Source organism: Petaurus breviceps, unplaced genomic scaffold, assembly GCF_028583685.1.
Source record: "Petaurus breviceps papuanus isolate PSGF00001 unplaced genomic scaffold, PetGlider_PUasm1.0 181, whole genome shotgun sequence".
Lineage (NCBI taxonomy): Eukaryota > Metazoa > Chordata > Mammalia > Diprotodontia > Petauridae > Petaurus > Petaurus breviceps.
The window spans coordinates 15,630,575-15,654,187 of NW_027185784.1; the positions used below are offsets into that span (position 1 = coordinate 15,630,575).

Below are 23,613 nucleotides of genomic sequence, written 5' to 3' on the forward strand. Positions count from 1 at the left end.
GGCTTTGAACTTCAAAAGCAGTAAAAATGGCTTAAAGGCTTATAGGCAACTTAGCATGCAGAGAAGACTGACATAAATAAGAGGAGCATAAATTCCCTGGGTGGAATGGGGCCTCCAGAGAGGTGGCAGTCCTACAGGGAGAGAGCAGTGGGTTGTCCAGACCAGGCTCTGATGCTAATTCTCCAGATGACCTTGAACAAGTGGCTCTACTCTTCTGCTTCAGTTCCCTCATCTGTCAAGGGGAGATAGCAACACCTGTCCTTCTGACTTCTCAGCAAAGATAAAATAAGATAATAGATGATGACGTGCTTTTGAAAGTGGAAAAAAAGAAACCCATCATAAGCTATCAAATATCTATACTTCTTTGATGACTCTCCATGGCCTCAAGGTGACCTTGGGAATCTTAAAGGCAATGCATCCAGAAGGTAAGCTCTGAGAATATGGCATAGCAGAAGCACTGCATTTGGAGTGAGAAGATCCATGTAAGATGCTAGCTCAGCTACTACCTAGTCAAATGGCCTTAAGGAAGTCACTTAACCTGGATAAGATGTGCTTTCATGCTCTATTCTACATTTCTATGAAAATTCATCCTAAGGACACCCGATACTAGAATTCTTTTTTTTTTTTTGCTTTTTGGAGGGGGGAAGGTAGGGCAATTGGGGTTAAGTGACTTACCCAAGGTCACACAGCAAGTTTTTGTGTTAAGCGTCTGAGGCTGCATTTGAATTCAAGTCCTCCTGACTCCAAGGCTGGTACTCTATTCACTGTATCACCTAGCTGCCCCCCAGATACCAGAATTCTAAGCAAAATCTTTCTTAATTCTAGGAAAGGGTACATAGTATAGGACTTAGAGTACTGTACTTTGAGTCAGGAATACCTAGGTTCAAATCCCACCTAAGACATGACCTATGTGATCTTGGCCAAGTTTATTTAACCTCCATGGGCTTTAGTTTTCTAACTAGCAAAGAATAATGTTGGACTAGAACAGTGATTCTTAGCTTTTTTTGTGTTATGGATCCCTTTGGCAATGTGGTGAAGCCTGCAGACCTCTTCATAGAATCTTGTTTCTAAATAATTGAAAGAAATATTGAATATCAGTTAAAGGCCGTGAAAATAGAGGTGTATTTATTTCCCAACCAGTTTGATGGAATACCTGAAATCTATTCACAGTCTCCTTGGTAGATCATAAGTTAAGAACCCCTGGACCTCTCTTAACACCCCCTCTCTGTTCCTACCAAGCTGGAAGAGAGGAACTAAAGCATAGTAGACAAAAGGCTAGTCTTCAGGGAGACCTGGGTTTGAGTCCTACCCTAGCTATAAGAACAGAGGTTTACCACTTAATTTCTTGGTACCTTTGTATAAACTCTAAGACTATAAGTTGCAGACAAGCTGCTGATCAGCACTGGTGAAAAGTTCCCCCAGCATGTGCTCCCCATGCTGATGAAATCAAAGGTTCAGAACAAACAAGAAACACTCAAATCCTGGGTCAGGGGATGGACAGTTGTCCAAGACCCTAGTTACCTGAATTTGGAAAGGATCATCACTATAGTAATGACCATTAAAAGATGAATTTTGGGGCAACAACTTATGTAAACATTTACTAAAGCATGAAGAGTTAGGAAACTATAGATGCTTAAAGTGTTTAATGATGCAATGGCAAGTGTAGAATGTAGAGTCCCAAGACCTCAGTTCATATTTCTGATTTTTCCATTTATGATCTATGGGAACTTAAGTAAGTACTTTAACCTCTCTAGTCTTCAGTTTCCTCATTTGCAGGAAAAAAAAGTGATTTTACAACCTCTAAAAATTTTCCAGCTCTATATCACAGAATCCTAAAATTCAGAGTTGGAAGGGACCTCGGCAGACCTTTAGTCCTACCAATACCTGAAATACATTCCTGCTATAACATACTTGACAGTGTTTCAGTGAAAGGGAACCCATCATCAGGCAGCTCATTCCACTTCCCATTGTTAAGAAGTGGTTTTCCTGATATCAATCCTAAAGATCGATAATCCCACTGAAGTGACTATGATACTGATATGAGGGTGCCCAGTCCATCACCTTTTCTGATGCCCTATGGAGAAATGGGCTTCACTCTTATTCCCTAATGAAAAGCATCCAAAGAGGTTCTGCATCACTAGTCCTGTTACAGAAGGAGAAATCAGGGCAAAGACAGGGAAAATAGTTTATTAATGTCAGCACATGAAACATCAGGAAGAAAGCATTCTGGCTTTTGAGTCAGGGTATAAGGGTTCAAATTACAGCTTTGATATTTGCAACCTGGGCTACAAGAAGAAATGTCTCTGGGTTAACCTCACTTTCCTCATGTGGAGATGAAGGCTTTGGACTAAACAACTTCTAACTGCTTCCAGCTCTATGACCCTATGACATTTTATTCCAGGTGGATTCAAGCCAGATGAGGAAGTGTCTTGTGGCTAGGGGAAACTTCAGTATAGGGAGACACTGAGGCACATCTAAACTCTGGAGAATTAGTCAGCTGCAGGGGGTCGTTTCTGTTCCCAGACCCTTCTTTGACTCACACACATACACTCGTTCTAAGTCTGTTTTATACAATAAATAACACTGCTCTCAATCCTTTCTCTCCCACTCCACAGAAGGAGGAATGTAATTATCAGTTGAGCTTATATCCCCTTAGTACTCAGAATGACTTCCCAGCACTCTCTTGGACTATTGGCAGAGTGCACCCACATGGGATGTGCCCCAAACTGACTACCTGGACAAATGCTGCTCTCATCCAATGAACAAGCTATAAACATCAGCTGGTGTGGGCTTAGCTCTCCTTTCCCTGCTTCCCAAAGGCCCTGGGTTTACAGAGGGTTGTTCTCCCTGCTCTGCTGAAGGCTTTGTACACAACAAATAGTCATTTCCTGTGTTGGCTTTTGGATTTGTCTGCAGATACTGGCTCTCCTCACCTCAGCCATGAATCATGCATAACTCTTCTTCCCATTTCCCCTCCTTATCATTCCTTCAGCTCAGTGGTTTTACCAGTAGGGAGTGGTAAGAAGGCTTCATGGGGAGGTAGGGATCTCAAAGAGACAAGAAAGAAAGAACCCAATAAAACTCTGATGCCCACTTGCACAAGCCACAGGCCCAGAGCCCCCTTCCCTCCTTGTACCATTCCCTCTTAGTTCTTAACACTCTTCACTCTTGAGCCAGCTTATCAAAAATCCGCCAGACCAGAAAAAGACATGACAGATAACTGAAGAATTTCCTTATCAATTTAGCCCAACTTTTCAGAATGAGGTAGTATTTTGTTTTGTTTTTACCAGACCCTTTGATACACACACTCACACACATGTACTCACACACACGCACACACACTCACACATATTGATGATACACATATTAAACATGTAAACAAGGACATTGAATTAAATACCTGTAAGCTCATTGATTCAAATGTTTCATCCAAAAGTGCAGATTATAACCTATCTCTACCTGCCTTTTCTATGCATCTCTTGTCTCTGTCCTCTCATAAGTTCATCAGAGAAGGTCCATCCAATGTTCAGGAAATTTCTTTGCTTTCTCTTGGCATTTCAAGGGTATCAGGGGGGAATTCTGGTTTCCAGTTGTTATCTTTCAGTCTCACTACATGAAAAGCCCACCCTCTTTTTCACTCAGACACTTGGCTGGTAGCATCCTTTATTCCAGCTCTTCAAAGTGGCTCATTGGCTGTATGTTGTATCTGTGTGATATTCATTTCTGACTCTTTGGAGACTAGAGTATCTCACCACTCACAAGTATAGATTATTGGTATTAAATATTACAAGATGGGGTTTTGTTTCTCAGCAAACTATTTAGGTTGTCCACCTAACTGTATGCTACAATCTGAGGAATAGACATCCTTCATTTACTTAGTTTTTCCTAAATAAATACTTAGACCAAATCCACTTGAGTAGTTATAAGTCTATTTTAAGAGGCTATACCCAAGGCTTGATGTAACCAGTTCCTGCAAATAGGAGCATCTAGAAGACCCTCACCACCATTCTTAGGACATTTGACTTCAACTGCAATTTTCCTCTGCATTTCCTCCATTTTTGTGGCAATTTATTTATCTTCATTAAATTTCCATATGAAATCAGAGTCCGTGTCAATGTTGTTCTTCCAATAATTACCAACTTTTCATTATCAATGATTTGTTTGAATAGGTCAGGATTCAGTTATTCTAATTTAGATACTATATTTTTCTCAATTTTATTTTTTCTTTTAGTCTTGTTTGAATGGATCTTTGCTCAAACAACTTGGTGGTCTGAATATATACAGATAGATGGTTTAGGAATAACTTTCATGTCAGTAGTAAATTATACCCATTTCTGTGATTATTTTGCTATTGTAATTATTGTATTATTTAGAGCCTACCATGTCCAGTGCCTAATGATTCACTTCTAAAAGAAAAGCATTCATGATGTATAAGGAAGAGGCTTCTGTGGGGTCTACAAGTCTCTGGTTTCTGTAGTTCTTTTTTTCTTGATCCATGGTTTCTAGTGTATTTCTCACCATCTTCATGTATTCCAACATTTTCACTGAAGACACCAAGCATAAAAATAATGTTGCTTTAATTTAGAGAGTATTATCAAGAGTGTCTTTGGAGAATTTATCTTCCTCTTCACCCTATATAACAGATGTTGATGCCTAAGCTGCCATCCTTTTCATGGTGACCTTTGAAAATAGTTATTATGAGTACACATTACAAAATAACCAAATGTCCTGAAAAATGTTTCTGATTGCCTTTGGGCACATAGGAAATCCAATTCCACCAATTCACTAATTTGGCTTTCTAAAGAGAACTTATTAGCCATTCTTCCATTTCTGATGCATAGTCTTTCTTCTGGTTTCATTTACAGTGAAGACATTGTGTAGGTCCTCTAATAGTAGGTTCACTCACTGGTCTTTTAAAAAGTATCAAGCATTTAAAATCCCTTTAGCCAAGTTAAAGGTGATAAATAATCTCAGAACTATGTGATTCTTAACATCCACTGCTCCCCTTTCCACCCTTCTGCCACCATTACAACAGAGGTGAAAGAGGGCTATGTAGGAACTTAGGACCATTTTGTATTTTTTCTTTGTTTCATGGTTTGCCATGACCAAATAGCAAGTCTCTCTATATTTGACTAGACTATTCTCCTAAAGCTGCCCATGGCTATGTATGGGCCCATTCCTAAAGCCTTGACCATGTGGTAAAAGCTGCTAGAAGTTGTGCATTGATGGCATAGCCTTCAAGAACCCAAGGTCAGCTCTTTGTCACAGTTATTCAGTAGAGGACTTTGTGGAGGATACAAAAACACATGGTGTGTAAATATGCATGTGTGCATACATACACATGCAAATGCATGCTTACATGCCTGTACACATGAAAATTCATAAATATGCATACACATTCATGCATAGACACACCTATACAGATTCTTGCAAACCCATGCTTGTACTCATATTATGTCTATGAACATGTGTATATTCACACAAGTCTGTTACATGTACATATACAGAGTCAAATACACAGGCACAGCTCTAAAGACACAGGATCTCTCTAGGTCCACTCACAGAGTAACTCAGTTAGCTGCTTTCAGTCTTGATGATTATAGATAAAGAAGAAAAAAACAAAATCAACCAAGCTCTTTGTCTGTCTCAACTTGGACTCTCTCTCCAAGCCCTTGGACTGTCCCCCAGAAGCTTCAGGGAAGTGGATCACCTTACCTATTTCAGAGCTGAATCATTCAAACAGTTTAGACACGTTTTCCTCTTCTGGTGTCTCAGAGATCTGAGTCTTGACTTGGGAATGCACCACTACTATGCAAATCTGAGAAAAACACCTTCACTAAGATTGTGACTTTGAGACCCTATGGGTAACAAACACTCCTGGAAAATAATTTTTTAAATTTGAATTTCATAAAATTGAAATTGAATTTAAAAATCATTTGTTACCAGTTCATCTGGATTGAAAACCAGCTAGGACCAAGCTAGCATCTGACAGATCTTTGGGAACAAGCTCAGCAGTATCTAATCCTAGGACTACCCATCTTTTTTTCATTTCAAAAGATCAACAGAACATAAACTGATGGTGGAAAGGAACTTAGACATTCAATCCAACCCCCTCATTTTACAGATGAGAAAATTGGGGCCAAGAAAGGTCATAGGATGTTCTCAATGTCACAGAAACAGTAAATGGTAGAAGTGGGATTTGAACTCAAGTCTTTTGACTTTAAATCCAGTACTATTAAACCTGGGTAAGTCTACCAACTTTAGAGCTGAGGCTTTTAATATAGAATACCAATTTTCTGTCTGTGACTCAAGCCTGACTGACTCATTATGCCTCAGTTTCCAACTTACCAAACGGAAAAAAAATAGGCAAGCATCTGAGAAAATTGTGTTGAAAACTGAGTCATAAAAATTATATAGATTTGCTTCAAAATGACCAGAATGAGTGGAATTCCACTCTGAATATTTGGTTCTCCCAGGGCAAATTACTTACTCCTTCGAAATCTCTAAAGAGTTAGGTAGCTGGCTGAAGACAGAAAACAGAGAGCCACTCCATGTTCTAATGAACAAAGGAAATCTATTCAGATTTTGGTTTGCAAAAGATTACTCAAGAGAATAGTGGCAATACTCCTTAAGTTCCTACCCAGTAGCTTGAGCCTGGAGGAATTCGATACCTTAGAATGTTTCTGTCAGCTGTCAGAGACCATTGTGCGGAGGGTCGGGAACCATTATGCAGAAGCTCTTGCCAAATTGTTTATATCCGTAAGCAAAGCCATCTGCTCTTAGAATGTCACCCAGAAGCTTGGGACTAGAGGTGAAGCAGCTACATGGATATCAGAATACCTGTTGGAAGCTGAATTTCTGAGGAAAAGGAAATACCCAGGTGGTTAAGCCAAATATTACAGTCCAAAGTTTTGGGTACCAAGATGTAGGAGTCCCTGTTTACTTAGGGAAGAAATGACCATGTTCTCTGAAAGAAAACTGGATCCTGTTTCCAAGTTAACTATGGATCCTTTTCTTTAATTTTATAAAAAAAATTGGAATGTCTTCACCTTCTGGTTAAAATTTAGCTCTGGTACTAAGCAAAACAAGCCTGTGGATGGTATGACAAGGAGGAGAGAGAGATTTGGGCATAATTCTACAAAAGTCAAAAGCAAAAAACAAGGGTCCAGGCCTTCCAGCTTCTCATAGAACCACAGAATAGCAGAGTCTCTGAGTCTGAGTTCTAAGTGAACTGAGAGGCCATCCAATCCAACTCTTACCAAAACAAAAATGGACTCTACGACACAAAGATCATCTAGTCCCCCCTTGCATACTTCCAAAGGCAACTGATTCCATTTACAGACAGGTTTAATTGTTAAGACATTTTTCCTCTTCTTGGAGCCAATGTTTCATTCTGCAATTTCTTCACATGGCTCTCAGTTCTCTGCCTTCTGGAGCCAAGGAAAATAAACCTAATCCTTTTTTTCTATAGGACAATCCTTCGAATGCTAATGACAGTTATAATGTTCATGCTAGTCTTTGGTTCTCTGGGATAAGAAACATTGAGCAGAATTTGACTGAGAAGAGCCCAATTCTTCTACCTACAGTCTGACTAACTACCAAGCATTTTACATGGGAAGTTTTGCTTTAGAGTGAATGAATAGAAACCCATTTTAAAAAATACTCCTATGTGCTACACATTAGTGTGAAGCACTAGAAATGCAAATATAAAATTGAGAAAGTCCTACCCTCAAGGAATTTAAATATTAATCAAAAGGAGACAATACATATTGGGAAGTAGTGACCAGGGAAGGGATTTTGGACATGGGGAACCACAAGACTGGTAAATTGATCCACAGGGAACTTAACTGACATACCCCTTCCACCTTTCCAGCATCAATGGTACTATTAATCTGGTTATTAAGCCTAAAACAAGAGGTCTCATGAGAAGCAGGAGGAGTGGGGAGGGCAGGTGGAGAAATGAAGGTACCTTGTAGCAATAGGACAGATGGAAAAATGGCACCACATATATGACTGAATGGGGTATAAAGCATGAATTGATCCTGGGCCTTCTAGATACAATGGGCTAGGTGAAGTTGCACTCATTTCTTCACTAAATAAGATAGCAGCTCAGTATTTACAATAGAGGGGGGATTTCTTTGATGGTATCATTGGGCTGATGGTTATTCCACCACCCAGGAACAGGTCAGTGTCACTAGCATCCAAAAGATGTAGTCACTATTAACAAGCACCTGCCATGGACTTGGTTGTACATACCCTCTGCCAGTCATTGCAGTCATGAGTAACTGATCTCATCACCCCACCTCACCCCCAGGCTCCAGGTCTGCTTTTGCTCCTTAGGCTAAGAGACTACAAGGGGATCAGAAGGGAGCCCTTCATATACAGAAAACTCTGACTGCACTTTCTCCTTTTGGTTCTCCCAAATTAGTATCACCGCATGAGAGGGCATGAGAGGCCAATATTACACACATTTCAAGACTCAATGCAAACATGGTTCATGGAAGCCTCCCTCCAACTTTGACCTAGCAATTAGTTACTCCATAGTCTTTAAAAATCAAAGGTCACACATAGATTGCTGGGACTCCAACTCCCAGATATACCCTTATTCTTATTCTCAATGTCATTTCCAGATCCATTCTTCTTAATGTACACACACATGCACACGCACACGCACACACACATACAGACATACTACTGACTCACAATCACACTACATTTGCTGTCTTCTCCCTGTTCTCACATTTGTTCTTTAAATCTGCTCAGTCACTCAGACTCTCAAAATTCCTTCCACGTATTAAGGACTTTTCTCTACCATCAAATCATCTCAATCACCAGCATCAAAAAAGCATCTCACTAGTCCTAAATATGACTGGGAAACTGTGTTCTATTGGATCCTGGTGTAGTTTCCGAGGTCGTCTGTTCTGCCTCTCAACCCAGAGTCAATGATCACTGAGTACATATACATATTAAGTATTAATTCAGGAAGCGAATCAAGAATCTCAGCATTAGAGGGATCCTCACAGGTCATTGAGTTCAACCCATTCCTGAAAAGAGAGTACACCCTCAAATTCAGGTCTTCCTCATGCTCGGTCCAAAGCTCTATTGACTGAGCCATCTATCTATCCAGCAATCCCATTCCTGGGCACATATCCCAGGATGTCAAAGATAGAAAGAAAAGTGTCAAGAACACCGGAATATTCCGAACAGCACCATTTATAGTAGTAAGACATTGGAACCCAAGTGGATCCCCGTTGAGTAAAAGTTAAACAAATTGTAGTACATGAATGTAATGGAATTTTACTATATCAGAAACTATGATGAAAAGACCTCTCTGAACAAATGCAAACTAAATTAAGCACAACCCTGAGAACAGTATATGCACTGACAATATTAGCAATAAAAAGAATACCAAGGGGCAGGTAGGTGACACAGTGAATAGAGCACCGGCCCTGGAGTTGGGTGGACCTGAGTTCAAATCCAGCCTCAGACACTTGCCATACTTACTAGCTGTGTGACTTTGGGGAAGTCACTTAACCCTAATTGCCCTACAAAAAGCCAAAAAAAAGAATACCAAAAAGAACTTAAACTCCGAGTCACCATAATGTCCAGTCTTGTTCCTAGAGACCAGAGGAAGACATGTACCTCTTTCCTTTTGATAAAGGGATAGAGGATAATGGGAGTGGAATATTGTATATCAGGCCAGACACAGTCCCTGTGTTGGTTATTTTTGCTTAAATGTTTTTCCTCTATGACAAGGGAAGGACTTAATATTGAGTAGGAGTTGGGGCATGGGAGAGATAACTTGAAATAACTGATATAAAAACAAAAAGCATCAACCAAATCTATTTTAAAAATATAATAAAACATCCTCATCAGGTAGTCATCCAACTTCTATCTGAAGACCTCCCCCAGTGAAAGAAAACTAACTACCCCCTAAGACAACCCACTCTATTTATGGGACAACTATAATTATCAAGTTTCTCCTTCCATTGAGTTGAAATCTACTTCTTCAGCTTCCACCCACTGCCCCTCATTCTGACCTCTGGAGTCAAGCAAAACCAGTTTAATCCGTTATCTATATGGCAGCCTTCCATGTACTTGATGATAGCAATCATGCCCTTGCTAGCTTTTTTTTTCTCCAGATTAGATAATTCTTGTTCCTTCAGCTAATCCCCAGATGGTCCAGGCTACATCAGTGACCTACATGCAGTTCAGTTTGATGATGACTTCTATCAAATGTGACACCCAACACAGAAGGCAGCAGTGAAGAGGAGGCATGTCCGAGCACAGGCCAGTGGAACTCTCCCTTCCAGCCTCCGGACACTAGGGTTCTCTTCATGCCACTTATGACAGCATTGACGTGATGGCTCCCAAATCCCACTCCTGAATCATATTGAAATCACAGACCAATAAAAACCCTTTGTCTTTTCTTTATGTGACCTTTTGTCCAGTCACGCTTCCCTATGTGTACCCAAGAGATCATCTCTCTTAAATTGCAATACACTACACTTGACTTTCCCCTGGGCGTTCTGACTCAGTGGTCTTTGCACTTACACAGCACAAACTCAGAGTGTATTGGCCTCCTTCCTGTTTAAAGCACAACCAGAAACTAACATGAATGACCTTGAGGAAGAAAGCAATCCTTGTTAAAGTAGGATTCCTGGGCTCTCTTCCCAGCTGTGTGTAACTGTAGAGCTAAACAGGAAGTCTTAGTGATCGCTGCCCATTTGGACTCCTGGAGCAATGCTTAGCATAGTTGCTAGCACATGGTAGGAGCTTAAAAAATGTGTATTGACTGAGACAGCTAAGTGGCTCAGTGGACAGAGCACTGTGCCTGGAGTCAGGAAGACCTGAGTTCAAACCCAGCCTCACACAATTACTAGCTGTGTGACCCTGGGTAAGTCTCTTAACCTCTGTTTGCCTTAAGCCACCAGAAAAGGAAATAACAAACCACTCCAGTATCTTTGCCAAGAAAACCACATGGCCACTATTGGTGAGATATGATCCACTGGAGAAGGAAATGGAAAACTACTCTAATATCTTTGCCAAGAAAACTCCATGGACAGTATTGACATAACATCATCCACAGGTCCATAAAGAGTCAAACACGACTGAACAATATCAACAAGCTGTGAATAAAACTTTGTAAAGGCCATGCTCAACCCCTAGCTTAGTCTCTTGCCTAACCCACCATTCTTAGAGACAATCGACCTTTCAGAACTGTAATTAAGATGGGATAACTAGGCCTTTAGTACAGGATTCAGAAATTTAATGAGTACTGAGAGTATCATCCCAAGATGTGTTTTCTCCTCCCCAACAACCATGTCTCAAATGATTGCTGACCTGGTGTGCCCTTTCCCTATTCCTTATAGACATGTCACCAATCCCTAGTCTCTCTACCAGGCAATATCCGGGCCTTCAGAAGCACAGGAGAGTAGCAGTGTCCTGGGCACAGTTTTCTCCTTTCTCCAGTGGCTATGCCCCACACACACACACACCCCTCCCTTGCTCCAAGGTTGAAAATCCCTGGTTACTGCTCTGTGATTATGTGTGAAAAAGGAGGGATTCTCTTTTTCTGTGGACTGCTATGATCCTTGGACTTCTACTTCCTGGTAACTTCCCTTTCCCCATCGTGGGGAGCTCAGCAAGAGGCTCTGCCTTCCCTATTCTAAATGAAGAGACAGTCCACTGATCTAAAGAAACTTGTACTTATAGATGATTGAGAAATAGAGAGCAAAACTATGGTGGCAGCAGCCTGCTCTTGGCCTTTGAAGATCTTTTCTTTGTCCTCCAAGTTTCTTTCTCTGATTCCCCTTGCTATCTCAAATGCCAATGCTAGACATATTGCCGGCACTTCATCTCTTTTAGCCCAAAAGAGCAAGGAAACTCTGAGACTACCCCTCCCAGACCAGGGTTATATGATCATGCCATGAAAGTCTCTGCATCCTTTGACAATGGTGGAACATGAGAGGGCCACATTCAAGCAGCCAGGAGATCCCTAACTCTAACTATTCTGATCCTAAAACATCATCAGCCCCTGCCCCATTCATGTACTGTCATGTGTTTAACCCACCTTCATTCCTTTGGAATTTGACTAATTCTGTAACATTTTAAATGGATTCCTGCCCCTCCCCTGTCTTGGCATTGTATTTTCACACCATTCCCACAAGCTCCTGCAGAACATCTGTCAAGACTGAAGTAGTGGAGAGAACATCATGGCACATGGGACCAGCCCCCTCAGTGAGGGGCAGGAGGCAAAGTGGGACGTGCTAAAGAGCTGAGCATCTGGGGGCCCGGGCAACGTCCCCAGCTCTGCCAATTCAAGCAGCAGCAAATCCAAAAATATATAGAGGGCCCCTTCTTTGTGTCCAGGCTGAGAGAAGCATTGCGGGTGATGCAGAAGAAGGGTAAGCCATGGTCCCTTACCTCACAGAGCTCACAATCTCATTGGGGATAGATGACACATCCAACAGTCAGACAAGAGATTAAGGGATGACGACGGGTAAAAACTGCAAAAGGAGAGTTAGAGAAGGAAGAGCTCTGTGGGGACTATAGTCATGAAAGAGGAGAGAGGCAAAGATCATGGATAGAAGATAGACTGAGATATTGCTGTTATTGTTTGTGCTTCATTCTCAAAGATGACCATGACATCAGCAAGAGGACACCATGACATGCAAGTGAATTGGATTTAAGTGAGGAAGGGCTGTGCAAAGTCACCAGCCTCACCTTCTCCTCTGTGGTCATCTGGGTCCAGATCAGAACAACTAGATCACGATATATGATAAAGATAGAAAGAAGATATGGAGAAAATAGATTAGATAGATAAATAGATGGTATATAGATGATAGAGCTATAAACAGATGATAGATGAAGAAGCAGAGATAGATGATATACAAATAAGAGATTGAGAGAAAGAAATGATAGAGAGATAATAGACTGGAAAAGACAGATAGAGGATTTATTTAGTGTTTACTGTGTGCCAGAAACTGCTAAGTACTGTGGATACAAATATAAGCAAATAGGGCAGTCCCTACCCTCAAGGAGCTTGTACTCTATGGTACACATAGGGGAGCTGGAGAGGGCAAGGCAAGGCTGTTGGCCAGGATATAAAGAAGTCCTAAGAGTAAATTGAGCAGGGAGTAAAGTGAGCATGGGGCAGCTAGGTGGCACAGAAGATGGGGCACAGGTTTAGAGTCAGGAAGACTCATCTTCCAGAGTTCAAATCTGGCCTCTGACACTTCCTAGCTGTGTGACCCTGTGCAAGTCACTTAACCCTGTTTGCTTCAATTTCCTCATTCATAAAATGAACCAGAGAAAGAAATGGCAAAGCACTCCAGTGTCTCTCCTAAGAAAACCCCAAATGGAGCCACAAAGAGTGGCTCATTGAACAACAGCCAACGTGAGCATGGCTGGGGCCCCTCGAGAAATATCAGTCAGGCGCAGGGACTCACCAGTTCAGTCGAGGAAGGCTTCATGGAGGAAATAGGACTTGAGATAATGCTTATAGGATGGACTGACTTTATATTGGAAGAGAAGAGGGGGCTGGCCCTTATAGGTAGAGAGGACAGGAGCAAAAGGAAGCATGAAGAGCCAGCTAAGCGTCACAGTGAACAGAGCACTGACCCTGGAGTCAGAAGGACCTGAGTTCAAATGTGACCTCAGAAACTTACTAGAGGTGTGGTCCAGGGCAAATCAATTAACCCCAATTGCCTCCAAAACAAAAGTAAGCATGACACATGTAGAAGAAAACAAAGGGTACTTTTCATTGAGCAAGTTCTTCTCCCTTTGGCTCCAGTGCCCATGAGTATAATGAAAATACTGTGGCTGGTTAAGCAGTGCTCAAAGGAAATCTGTTAAAGAGCAGGACCGGTTTACACACCAGGAGCCTTTAGATCCCCAAGGCATATGAATGAGTTTTGAATATACAGTATGGCACCTTACTCCTTGGAATTAGTATTATGGTGAATTCTGCTTGGAGTGCTCTGACTTACACCTGGGATTATTACTACATGGACCATGTCCTCCTTCCTTCTTTCCTTGGTGATTTCCCCAATCCCTAATAGGTGCTAGCCCCATCCCTAGATAGAAACTGAGGGTTGCCCCATGCCTAAGTGGAGCCAACTCTTTCTTCCCCAAATTGCCGAGACAATGGTTGAGCTACTTGGCACTCTGCATTGGTCATTACCACATTATGGTAGCTGGGGTTGGAAAGCAGGCATCTGAAGAATTGGCTGCCCTTGAGGAATGTTTGCATTTTCTTTTTTTTTTTTTTTTGGCAATTGGGGTTAAGTGACTTGCCCAAGGTCACACAGCCAGCAAGTGTTAAGTGTCTAAGGCCGGATTTGAACTCAGGTCCTCCTGACTCCAGGGCCAGTGTTCTATTCACTGTGCCACCTAGGCTTCCCTTGTTTGCATTTTCCAAAGAAGATAATGAAGCAGATATTATATTAGGCTACCGTGCCTACCACTAACACACTAAGACCTTCTTTTCATTCAAGACCTCCAGGAAGCTTCCCAAAGTAAACTGTTCATGTTCACACACACACACACACACACACACACACACACACACACACACAGAGGTCCTCCAGGAAATCCTTATTAGTCAAAGCCAAAACAGTCTTTAAATTGTATCCCTTGGCAAGAGAGATGGTGAAGTGGACCATTCCCTGCCTCACAGAGAAATAACTCTTATTGGACAATGGAGGGGTTTCTCCAAGAGTGAGGAAAGACTTTTGACACCTGACGTTGGTTCCCTGACAGAAACTTTGCTTGGCTTAGATGTATGAAGCCAGAGCACAATAGCAGACCTTCAGCCAAAGCTCCTGTCGAGTACCAGCAGGAACGTCTTTAACCTTGTTGCTATAGAAGTTACCACCAAACAGTTTGTGCGCTGCCCCCAGAGCATTAGTTCTGGCTGGCTGGAGCTACTTGGTCCAGGCCCACTGAGGGTAGCTGGGTAATACTTTATGAAAAAGAACTGGCAAAAGGTATGCATCCTACATATGGTACTACATACAAATGAGCGTGCATGAAGAGTTGGAAAGTGTTGGACTTGCAGTCAGATGAGACCTGGGTTCAAATTCTTCTTGACACTCACAAGTTGTACTACCATGGACAAGTCACTTCTCTGGGCCTCAGTTTCTCCATCTATAAAATAGGAATATTAATATCTACCTCCAAATGCTGTTGTTAAAATCAAATAAGCACATGTATTAAGTAATATGAAGTTTTATATATATATATATACATATATATATATATATATATTTCCAGTTGTCGTTATTATCATTTGTTAAGAAAAGAGATGAGTTGTTGAGTTGAGGATTGTTCCATGCCCAAACAGAACCCATTCCTCCTTCTGCCCATTGCCGAAACAATGGTTATCTACCATAAATCTAGCTCCCAGAATACCATCATCATCCAGGACATGTATTCTCTGTCATTTATACCCAACTCACTGGCCCAGTTGACAATAGCAGTGATATCCACCAACCTGGACATTCAGGGCATATGCAATTTGATCCAAATAGGAGAAGACAGGTTTTCAGACATGGTAAGACTAATGTTGGTACTGACTTATGCCCTTTGAATTGTACAATGCCCCAATGGCTTTTCAGAAATTTATGCACTCAATATTTCAAGAGCTGCTGGGCTGTAGTCTATCTTCGTGATATTTTCATTTATTCCAGGGCCCCCAGCCAGCATGCCAAATTGGTCCATGATCCTGCACCTTTGCCAGCACCAGCTATTTGCCAAGTTGGAGAAGTGCCAGTTCTAGAAGGAGAAATTGGAATTTCTGGGATATAGAAATGGCCAGTGGGGAATCAGATGGATGCATGTAAAACAAAGGCCACATCAATGAAAGACCTGACACAGTGCCTTGTTTTAGCAGACTGTTATTGCCATTTAATCCACGAACTTTTCTCTGTAACATACTTCTCATTAATCTATAAAAAAATAAAAAACAAAAACCCCAAAATTTCCAGTGGACACCAGAGGCGAGTCATGCATTTAATAAAATTAAGAGTGCATGTAACCTGCTCCACATTATAATCTACCCAGAACCTTAGTTTACTCAGAAATGATTCATTGTAGAAGCAAATGCAACCTACACCAACATGGGAATTATCCTGATCTACAATCAACTAGTTATCATTCTCATCATCCTGTCTACTATTGAAGTTGTCCTGAAGAAGCTTTCAGCAAGCCTATAACAGATACAGTTACATCCCAATATTTTTATTAAATTATTTTTAATCTTTTTATCTATTCCCGCAATAGTTCACTGAATATTAACATAAATAAATAATAACTATGTCCTGGGACTGTTTGCTATATAGACTTGATCAATAAATCAATCAATAAACATTTATTAAGAACCTACTATGTGCCAAACACTGTGCTAAACTATCAAAAATAAGATGCTGCTCCTGCTGCTGCTGATGATGACGATGATGATGATAATAAGGGTAACCGGTATTTTTATAACATTTCAACATTTGTTAAGTACTATATGTATATGTATATATATATATATAATCCCATTTGTTCCTCACAACAGCTGTTACATAAGTTCTATGCCTAATGTTAACCTCATTTTACAGATGAGAAAACTGAGGCTTAGAGAAGCCAAGTGGCTTGTCCAAATTAACACAGCTAGGTAAGTTTTGAACACATGTCTTCCTGATCCCAAATCCAGCAGTTTATTTGCTATCCCTTATAGCTACATGTATTTCTTATGAAAGCTGACCACCTTAGAAAAGACCTGTGTGATATGAGAGAAGGAGCTCAATTTGAGGCATACAAATGCCCCCATGAGAGAGCCTAGTAGCCCATCTTTATCCACAGTGACCATGAAAAGCTAGGGCACCATTAGCTCACCTGAGATTTTACCCAATGCCAGACGTATTGGACATCACTCCTGCCCACCCCTCAGTTATTAATATTTATCTAAGAACACAACTGTGAGTAACTCTACATGGCCCTACACGTGGGGAAAACAAATGTGGGCTTTAGAGACAAAGCAAAGTCCAATAAATGAAGTCAGTATTCTGGCTGGGTTGCAGAGATCAAGGGTCTAAATGAAATGGGACAGTTAATTGCCCAAGACACAGAAGGACAAATACAATTTGCTCAAGGGGATTGAAAAAGCAGTAAATGGGAGCTGGATGTTCTGAGTCTTACTTTCATTATTCTTCAATTCCCTTGAAGCCAGCAAGGACTTACTGAGCACCTGCAGAAGACATGTAAAGCCCTGAGTTAGGTGCTGTGGGTGAGGGGCAGGCATGGGGTGAGGGAAGAAACACAAACCATGGTCTCCATCCTCAAGGAACTTACAGTTTAGTTAAGAAGGTAACATGCACAAATGAGCCAATCAGAAAACAAAGCAAGGTCTTATTAATAAATATAGCAGTTACATATATCATAAAGTAATCGATTGTGTATAAAAATATCTGTTACAAAAAATGGTTAAGAAGGAAGCGTTGGCTGGAGTTATTTGAGGAAGGCTTCCCTGGGAGGGTGGTTGGCACAGTGAGTAAATTCAGAGGGTCGAGTGTGGAACTTGGAGCCCCACAGCCCCAGGTCACTTGCTAGCTAGGTGGCTTTGAGCAAATCACTGGATCTCTGTGAAACTCAAATTCTTCATCTTTAAAAAGTGAAATGTTTGGACAGGATAACTTCCATGATCTCTTCCATTCGCTTCCATTCAAGCTTGGTTTTATTTTAGACTTCACTTTTGTTAAGCTGTTTCAGAACCATCAGCCTTCTCAAAAAGGTTTGACAGAGCCATAACCAAGAATTTTTGCACTGAGGGCAAGGAGCACACACTATGCCTTCAAATCAACTTCCTGAGACAAATGCAGTTGACAGAGAAGACACTGGGATGACCCGAGGCAATGGCCAGGGAGACTGGAAATATATAGGGAAGGAAGTATATTTTCTAGTAGCTTCCTATTTTAACTAAGCTAGCTAAGGAATATAACTGCTAATCTCAATTGTTTCTAATGTACTCATAGAATTTTATTATTTCTTTTTTATTTGATATTAATAATATCATTTATTAATATCATTATTTTATATTAATAATATTAATATAATAAAATTAATAATATATCAATATCATATTTTGATATTAATAATATCATTTATTAATGTATTTATTTTTATATTAATATAATTACTCATATATTAATATCATATATTTGATATTAATAATATCATTTATTAATTCCAAGGGCGGTCATCACTTTATCAATTTTAGCATCCACGGACAAAGGCTTTGTTATCCCACCCTCATTTTGGCTCTGAGATTTAGACTCAAAAACAAAATATGATGGGTCTACACAGGTCTACATTATTCTGGGTCTATGTTGCCTCAATGATGAGGCCTTTGTTCTGATATATCCTTGATTGTGTATTCTTTGTCTTGCCATAGGTGCTTATTATCCCCTTGATATCACATTAAGAATAATTGATATATGATTCAGAATTACATCCTTGGACTTGAAATTTAAAAGAAATCTGGACAGTTGGAAAACAAAAGAGAGAAAAAATCTGAACTCATTTCAATGGATAGAGGACCATAAAATGACATATTCCTTCCAAGGAATTACCTGGCCTCAGAGAGGGCAGCTGCAAAGACATAAGTCATCCCTAGAACAAGTCAGAAGCTTCAGGAACTGAAGGAAGAATGAAGTAACTATGATAGAAGCAAAGCAATGGTGGAGTACCTAGACTCTGCCTCCTGAACCCAGTCTGGGAAGATACCCTGGACCAAGGGGCAACCATCGATGAGGAACTGGGAGGGAAAGAACCCCATTGTGGGGGAGAAGATTGGAATCTTGCCTTTCACAAGTACTGTGAGTTAAGTAGACTGCAGGTACTGAAAAAAGAAATCAACTATGTACTAGCTCTAAGTTCTTTTTCCATGTATGTGTGCATGTGCATGTGCATGTGTGTGTGTGTTGGTAGGGTGGGGAGGGAAGGGTATCCAGGGTGAGGACAGAGAAATGTGTATGTGTACATATATATATATGTATGTATATACATTTGTATACATATATGTACTAGAGGACTGTATAGGTCTTTGGGACATGGGGCTTACCGCAAGGGTAGATTGATTGAATATCTAGCAATTCTGAATTCTTTTTTGGTGGGCAAGGAGGAAAAGAGGAGGAGTGGCCCACACAGAGTAGTGCTATAAATCTAGGGAATATACAGTTCCCCAGGGAAAGCAGAGTACCCCCCCATAAAGGGAAAAGGAGCTTTCTTGACTGTATATGGACTTGAACATGAACCCTTCACATTTTTGTTGAGTTAAATAAAGCCTGTCCTATATTCAATATCATGTTAGCCTTAGTGTTTGCATGGCCCCTCTTCCTTTTGTTATGGAAAACTAATCATGAGCCAAGTTCTACCATTCTCAGAGAAAACCACCCAGTAGGGACATGAGTTGAATGTGACTGTTGTAAAACTCTCAAGATTGAACTCAGACTAGGTAAACCCAGAGCTTCAGTTCTGAACCATGGGTCTGTCTGTCTATCTGTCTGTCACACACACACACACACATGACTTATTGTACTTCTGTTTTAGGTTTGATATCATAGGATCCTAGACCTGGAGCTGGGCCTTAGAGGAGGAAAATCTAGTTCAATCCTCCTCAGTTTGCCGATGGGGTGCTGAGGCCCATAGAGGTTAAGTGACTGGCAAGGGCCACACAGCTAGTAAGTAAAGCAAGATTTAAAGCCTGGCCTTCCTCACTCTAAGTCCAGCAATCTATCTGTTATGCGTGGATGACTTTCAGAAGGAAGGCAGCAAGAGGCTGTGAGAACGACACCAAACTTGGACATCTGGATTTAAAGACAGCACTTCCCAGGCAATCCTTTTAACCTCTATGATCCTTCATTTTGTCATCTGTAAAATGGATAAATAACATAATAATGGATAATTAAATAATAATAATATTTAACCCTTATCCCCTCGTAGGTGTGTTATAAGGAAAGTGTCTTGTAAACTTAAACGTGCCATATTAATAAATATGAGTGTGCAGGAGTGATGTTGGGGAAAGATCACTGGGTTTGGGGAGTCAAAAAGACTCAGAGGACATGAATTTGAGTCTTGGCTCTTCCACTTACTACCTGTAGGACTATAGCCAAGTCGGTTAACCTCTCCAGGCTTCTGTTTCCTCATTTAGAAAACGGTTAGACTAAATAACCACTAAGCTTCCTTCTCCTTCTATGTTCTATGATCTTCTAATTTCCTAAGTACTAAATTGTTGGACTTAGAAGCATTGATTATAAGGAGACTTTGAATTACATTTCTGGGACATTTTTTTCCCTCTAAATGTTGTTTAATAATTGAAAACCTCAACAATTCAAAAATAGATACAGAAATACTATCTTAGAACTCAAACTCTTCATCTGCCATATCAATTGCCCAGGCAAACTTCTCCCTCTGGGTTTTATTATAAATCTTCTCCACTGGCACTCCAAACTTCTTACACCAGGCAACGCTAATCCTGGGATCCAAGTAGTTGAGTTTGGAGGTAGCCAGGGCAACCTACTTATTTTCTTCTTTGTCTGTGGCTTGGGTGCACAGCTTCATGAGCTGTTCTAACCTGGCCCATAGTTTTTTCTTCTTGTCCACATTACTCTTGGACTTGATATCCTTTCTCACTTTGGAATCAGCTTTTGCTCTCTTTAGCTCCTGTTTTGCCATTTCTATCTGCTCCTTTTTAGCATCCATCTTTGTCTGGAGATTTTGCATGGACTTCTCAAAAGTCTTAGGAGTTGCTTGCTGATGGTTGCATAAAATGCCTACTGCTCTGTTTGCTCGGTTGTAGGACAAAATTGTAGCTTCTATGTTGTCTTCAGCATTGGTCAGTGCTTTCAGTTGTTCCTGCAGTGTGATGGATGCATTGTAAGTCCTGAACACCTTGGCTGTCAATCCATCCATCAGGTCCTGAAGATGTTTGTTCAAGGTTGATGTATTAAGTCTATCAAACAGATCATCCCCTGGGTCCTTGTTCTCCATGAAGAGCTGCAAATTCTTAAATACTGGCTTTTCAACAGGCACTTTGTTGTAGTATCTGATAGAGTCCTTTCCCAGGAAGTCAAATTCAACAACATGTTCCTGTCCATCCAACTCCTGGTGTAATTGTATGTGTTCAACACAAAGAGAGCAGCAGCCAACAGTGTCTGCCGTCTCGCCTTCTTCTTTTTCCTTACCAACTCTCAGGGCTAGCTTATCAATGAAATAAAGGGCCACAGCTCTTTGTTGTTTTGTCATTTCCCTTGATTCCCAGTCAAAATGGTACTGAAAATGGATTTTGTCTACCACCCCCTTCAGGCGTTGAGCAACTTCATATTTCTGCCAGTCCTTCTCCCCCTTAAGCTTTGAGCTGGGGTTCAACATGATGCACTTAATGGAATTCTGGATGTTTTCAGTCCCCGATGCTAGCCAAGTGACTGTGTTGTCAAAGCATACTTCTTTCCATTTGTGACCTGGAGGTGGCTCTGGTATTTTAGAGCCCCTGCTGCAGTTTATGATTACATCTTCTGGCATTATTCTTTTCTTCAACATCCCCATCTTTGGATGGTCCCCACGACCATGAAACAGCCCTGGGGGCTCAGTCTTGAAATTGCCTATTTTCTCTCTGTAGCCATCTAATATACAGTAGCCAAACTCTTCCTGAAGTCTTTCTGCCTCTTCTTTTCACTTCTGTTTCTCCTCTTTGGGCAAAGCTTTTCGGGCTTCGTTTTTGTCAACAAAGTACTTGTGGATCTCTGTGAAGTCACACTTGTCCAGGTGCTTGATTATCTTTTTCTCCTCCCTGGTCATTTCCTTTCACTAGTCATTGAAGAAGTTATTTTGAAAAACTTCCTTGGTTGTATATTCATGATCCAACATTTTTCTGGGACATTTTTTAAATGATCTGGTAAGATCCCTGGGATAGGGAAATTCGGCTCCTGGCTAGAGGCAGGAGTCTAGACTTGAAATCCTCAGAAACTCTGTAGGGGATTCTTCTCATTTAATTTGGGCATCTCACCTCTTGAGTGATTTGATGATTGGGAAAGAGGAGAACAAAACCTCCTGCCAGATGACTCATATTCAAGAATAGGACAGGATCAGCCTGCAAGTATACTATAAGATGGTGTTTGAGAGGGCTCTGTGACCAAAAAGCTTAGGGAGCAAGCCGGGTTTTCAGAAGCATTTCTCCCAGAGCCAGGAATCATTTGAGTCTTCTGAGAGTGGAAGGGGCAGTCAACAGGTCAAAGGAAGCCAATCACATTTGAGCAGAGAGGAGGAGAAACCCCAGGCTGGAAATAGTTACTGAGGGACTGAATAGACTGGACTGTCTCTTCTCCCCAAGCAAGTGAGTTTCACTAGGCAGGGAGTTCTCTGAGAGACAGGTCTTTCAAGAGTAGGTGACCTTTGGTGATGTCATCGAGTTAGTGGTAGACTGAAAGGAGCTCTTAGAAACCCTTGACCATTCAACCTCTCCCTTTCTCCCTTAACAACCATACAACTAAGTGGGTAAATATAAATAGGTTTTGTAATCATTTTGTTATGGGATCATTGACTTTTGAAAGAAAAGAAAGGTTTGAGACCATTTAGGGCAGCTAGATAGTGAAGTGGATAGTCAAAACCTGAGCTCAAATCTGATCTTAGATGCTTACTGTGTGACCTTGGGCAAGTCACTTAACCCCTGTTGGCCTCAGTTTTTCTTATCTTTTCTTATCTGGGGATAATAACAGCACCTACCTCCAAGGCTTGTTGTAAGGATCAAATGATATAATAATTGTAAAGTCCTTAGCATAGTACCTGGAACATAGTAGGTGCTATATAAATGTTAGCAATTAAGTATTATTACCATCTGGTCTAGCCCCTTCATTTAATTGACAAAAGATTCTTAACTTTTTTGTGTCATGGACCCCTTGGGCAGTCTGCTAAAGCCCATGGACTCCTCAGAAAAATGTTTTTAAATGCATAAAATGCATAAGATTGCAAAAAGAAATTATACAGAAATGCAGTAGTCAGAATATGGTGGGGGGGGGGGTAAATACAAATTCACAAACCCAGGTTAAGAAGCCCTTATTAACATAAAGCTAGAGCCCAGGGAAGGTTAAAGCTTGTCAAAGGTCACACAGATGCCAAGTGGCAGAGCTGACACTTGAACCCAGATCCAGCATTTTCTTTCCACTGTTCCAGTACGGTTTTGATCTTAAGTCAGACTCATTTTCTTAAGTCAGCCTTGTCTCTGTCACTTCAGAAGTGTAAAAAGAGGGTCCAAAGCTGATACATAGCAGGTCATTTATTGACAAAGCTCAGATTCAGAGTTCATATTATTCTCCCCTCCAATGTGATTCAATTCAATGTAATATAACTAGTGTATATTAAGGGCCAACAATGTTATCTGCCAAGGGCTACCTTCTAATTTCTCCTCCTTACTCTGGTTTCAGATAATGTTGTTCAGTCATTTTTTCAGTCGTGTCTGACTCTTTGTGAGCCCATTTGGGGTTTTCTTGGCAGAGATACTCAAATGGTTTGCCATTTCCTTCTCCAGATCATTTTACATATGAGGAAACCAAGGCAAACAGGGTTAAGTGG

At 40.8% G+C, this 23,613-nt stretch overlaps 1 protein-coding gene and 1 pseudogene across 1 annotated transcript in view; both read right to left on the reverse strand.

Annotated features, from left to right (window-relative positions):
• PLXNA4 (plexin A4) overlaps positions 1 to 23,613 on the reverse strand; it is a 780,904-nt gene that overhangs the window by 723,866 nt on the left and 33,425 nt on the right. The gene's annotated exons all lie outside the window — the stretch shown is intronic.
• Positions 20,332 to 21,912, reverse strand: LOC138160461 (DNA topoisomerase I, mitochondrial pseudogene; annotated as a pseudogene).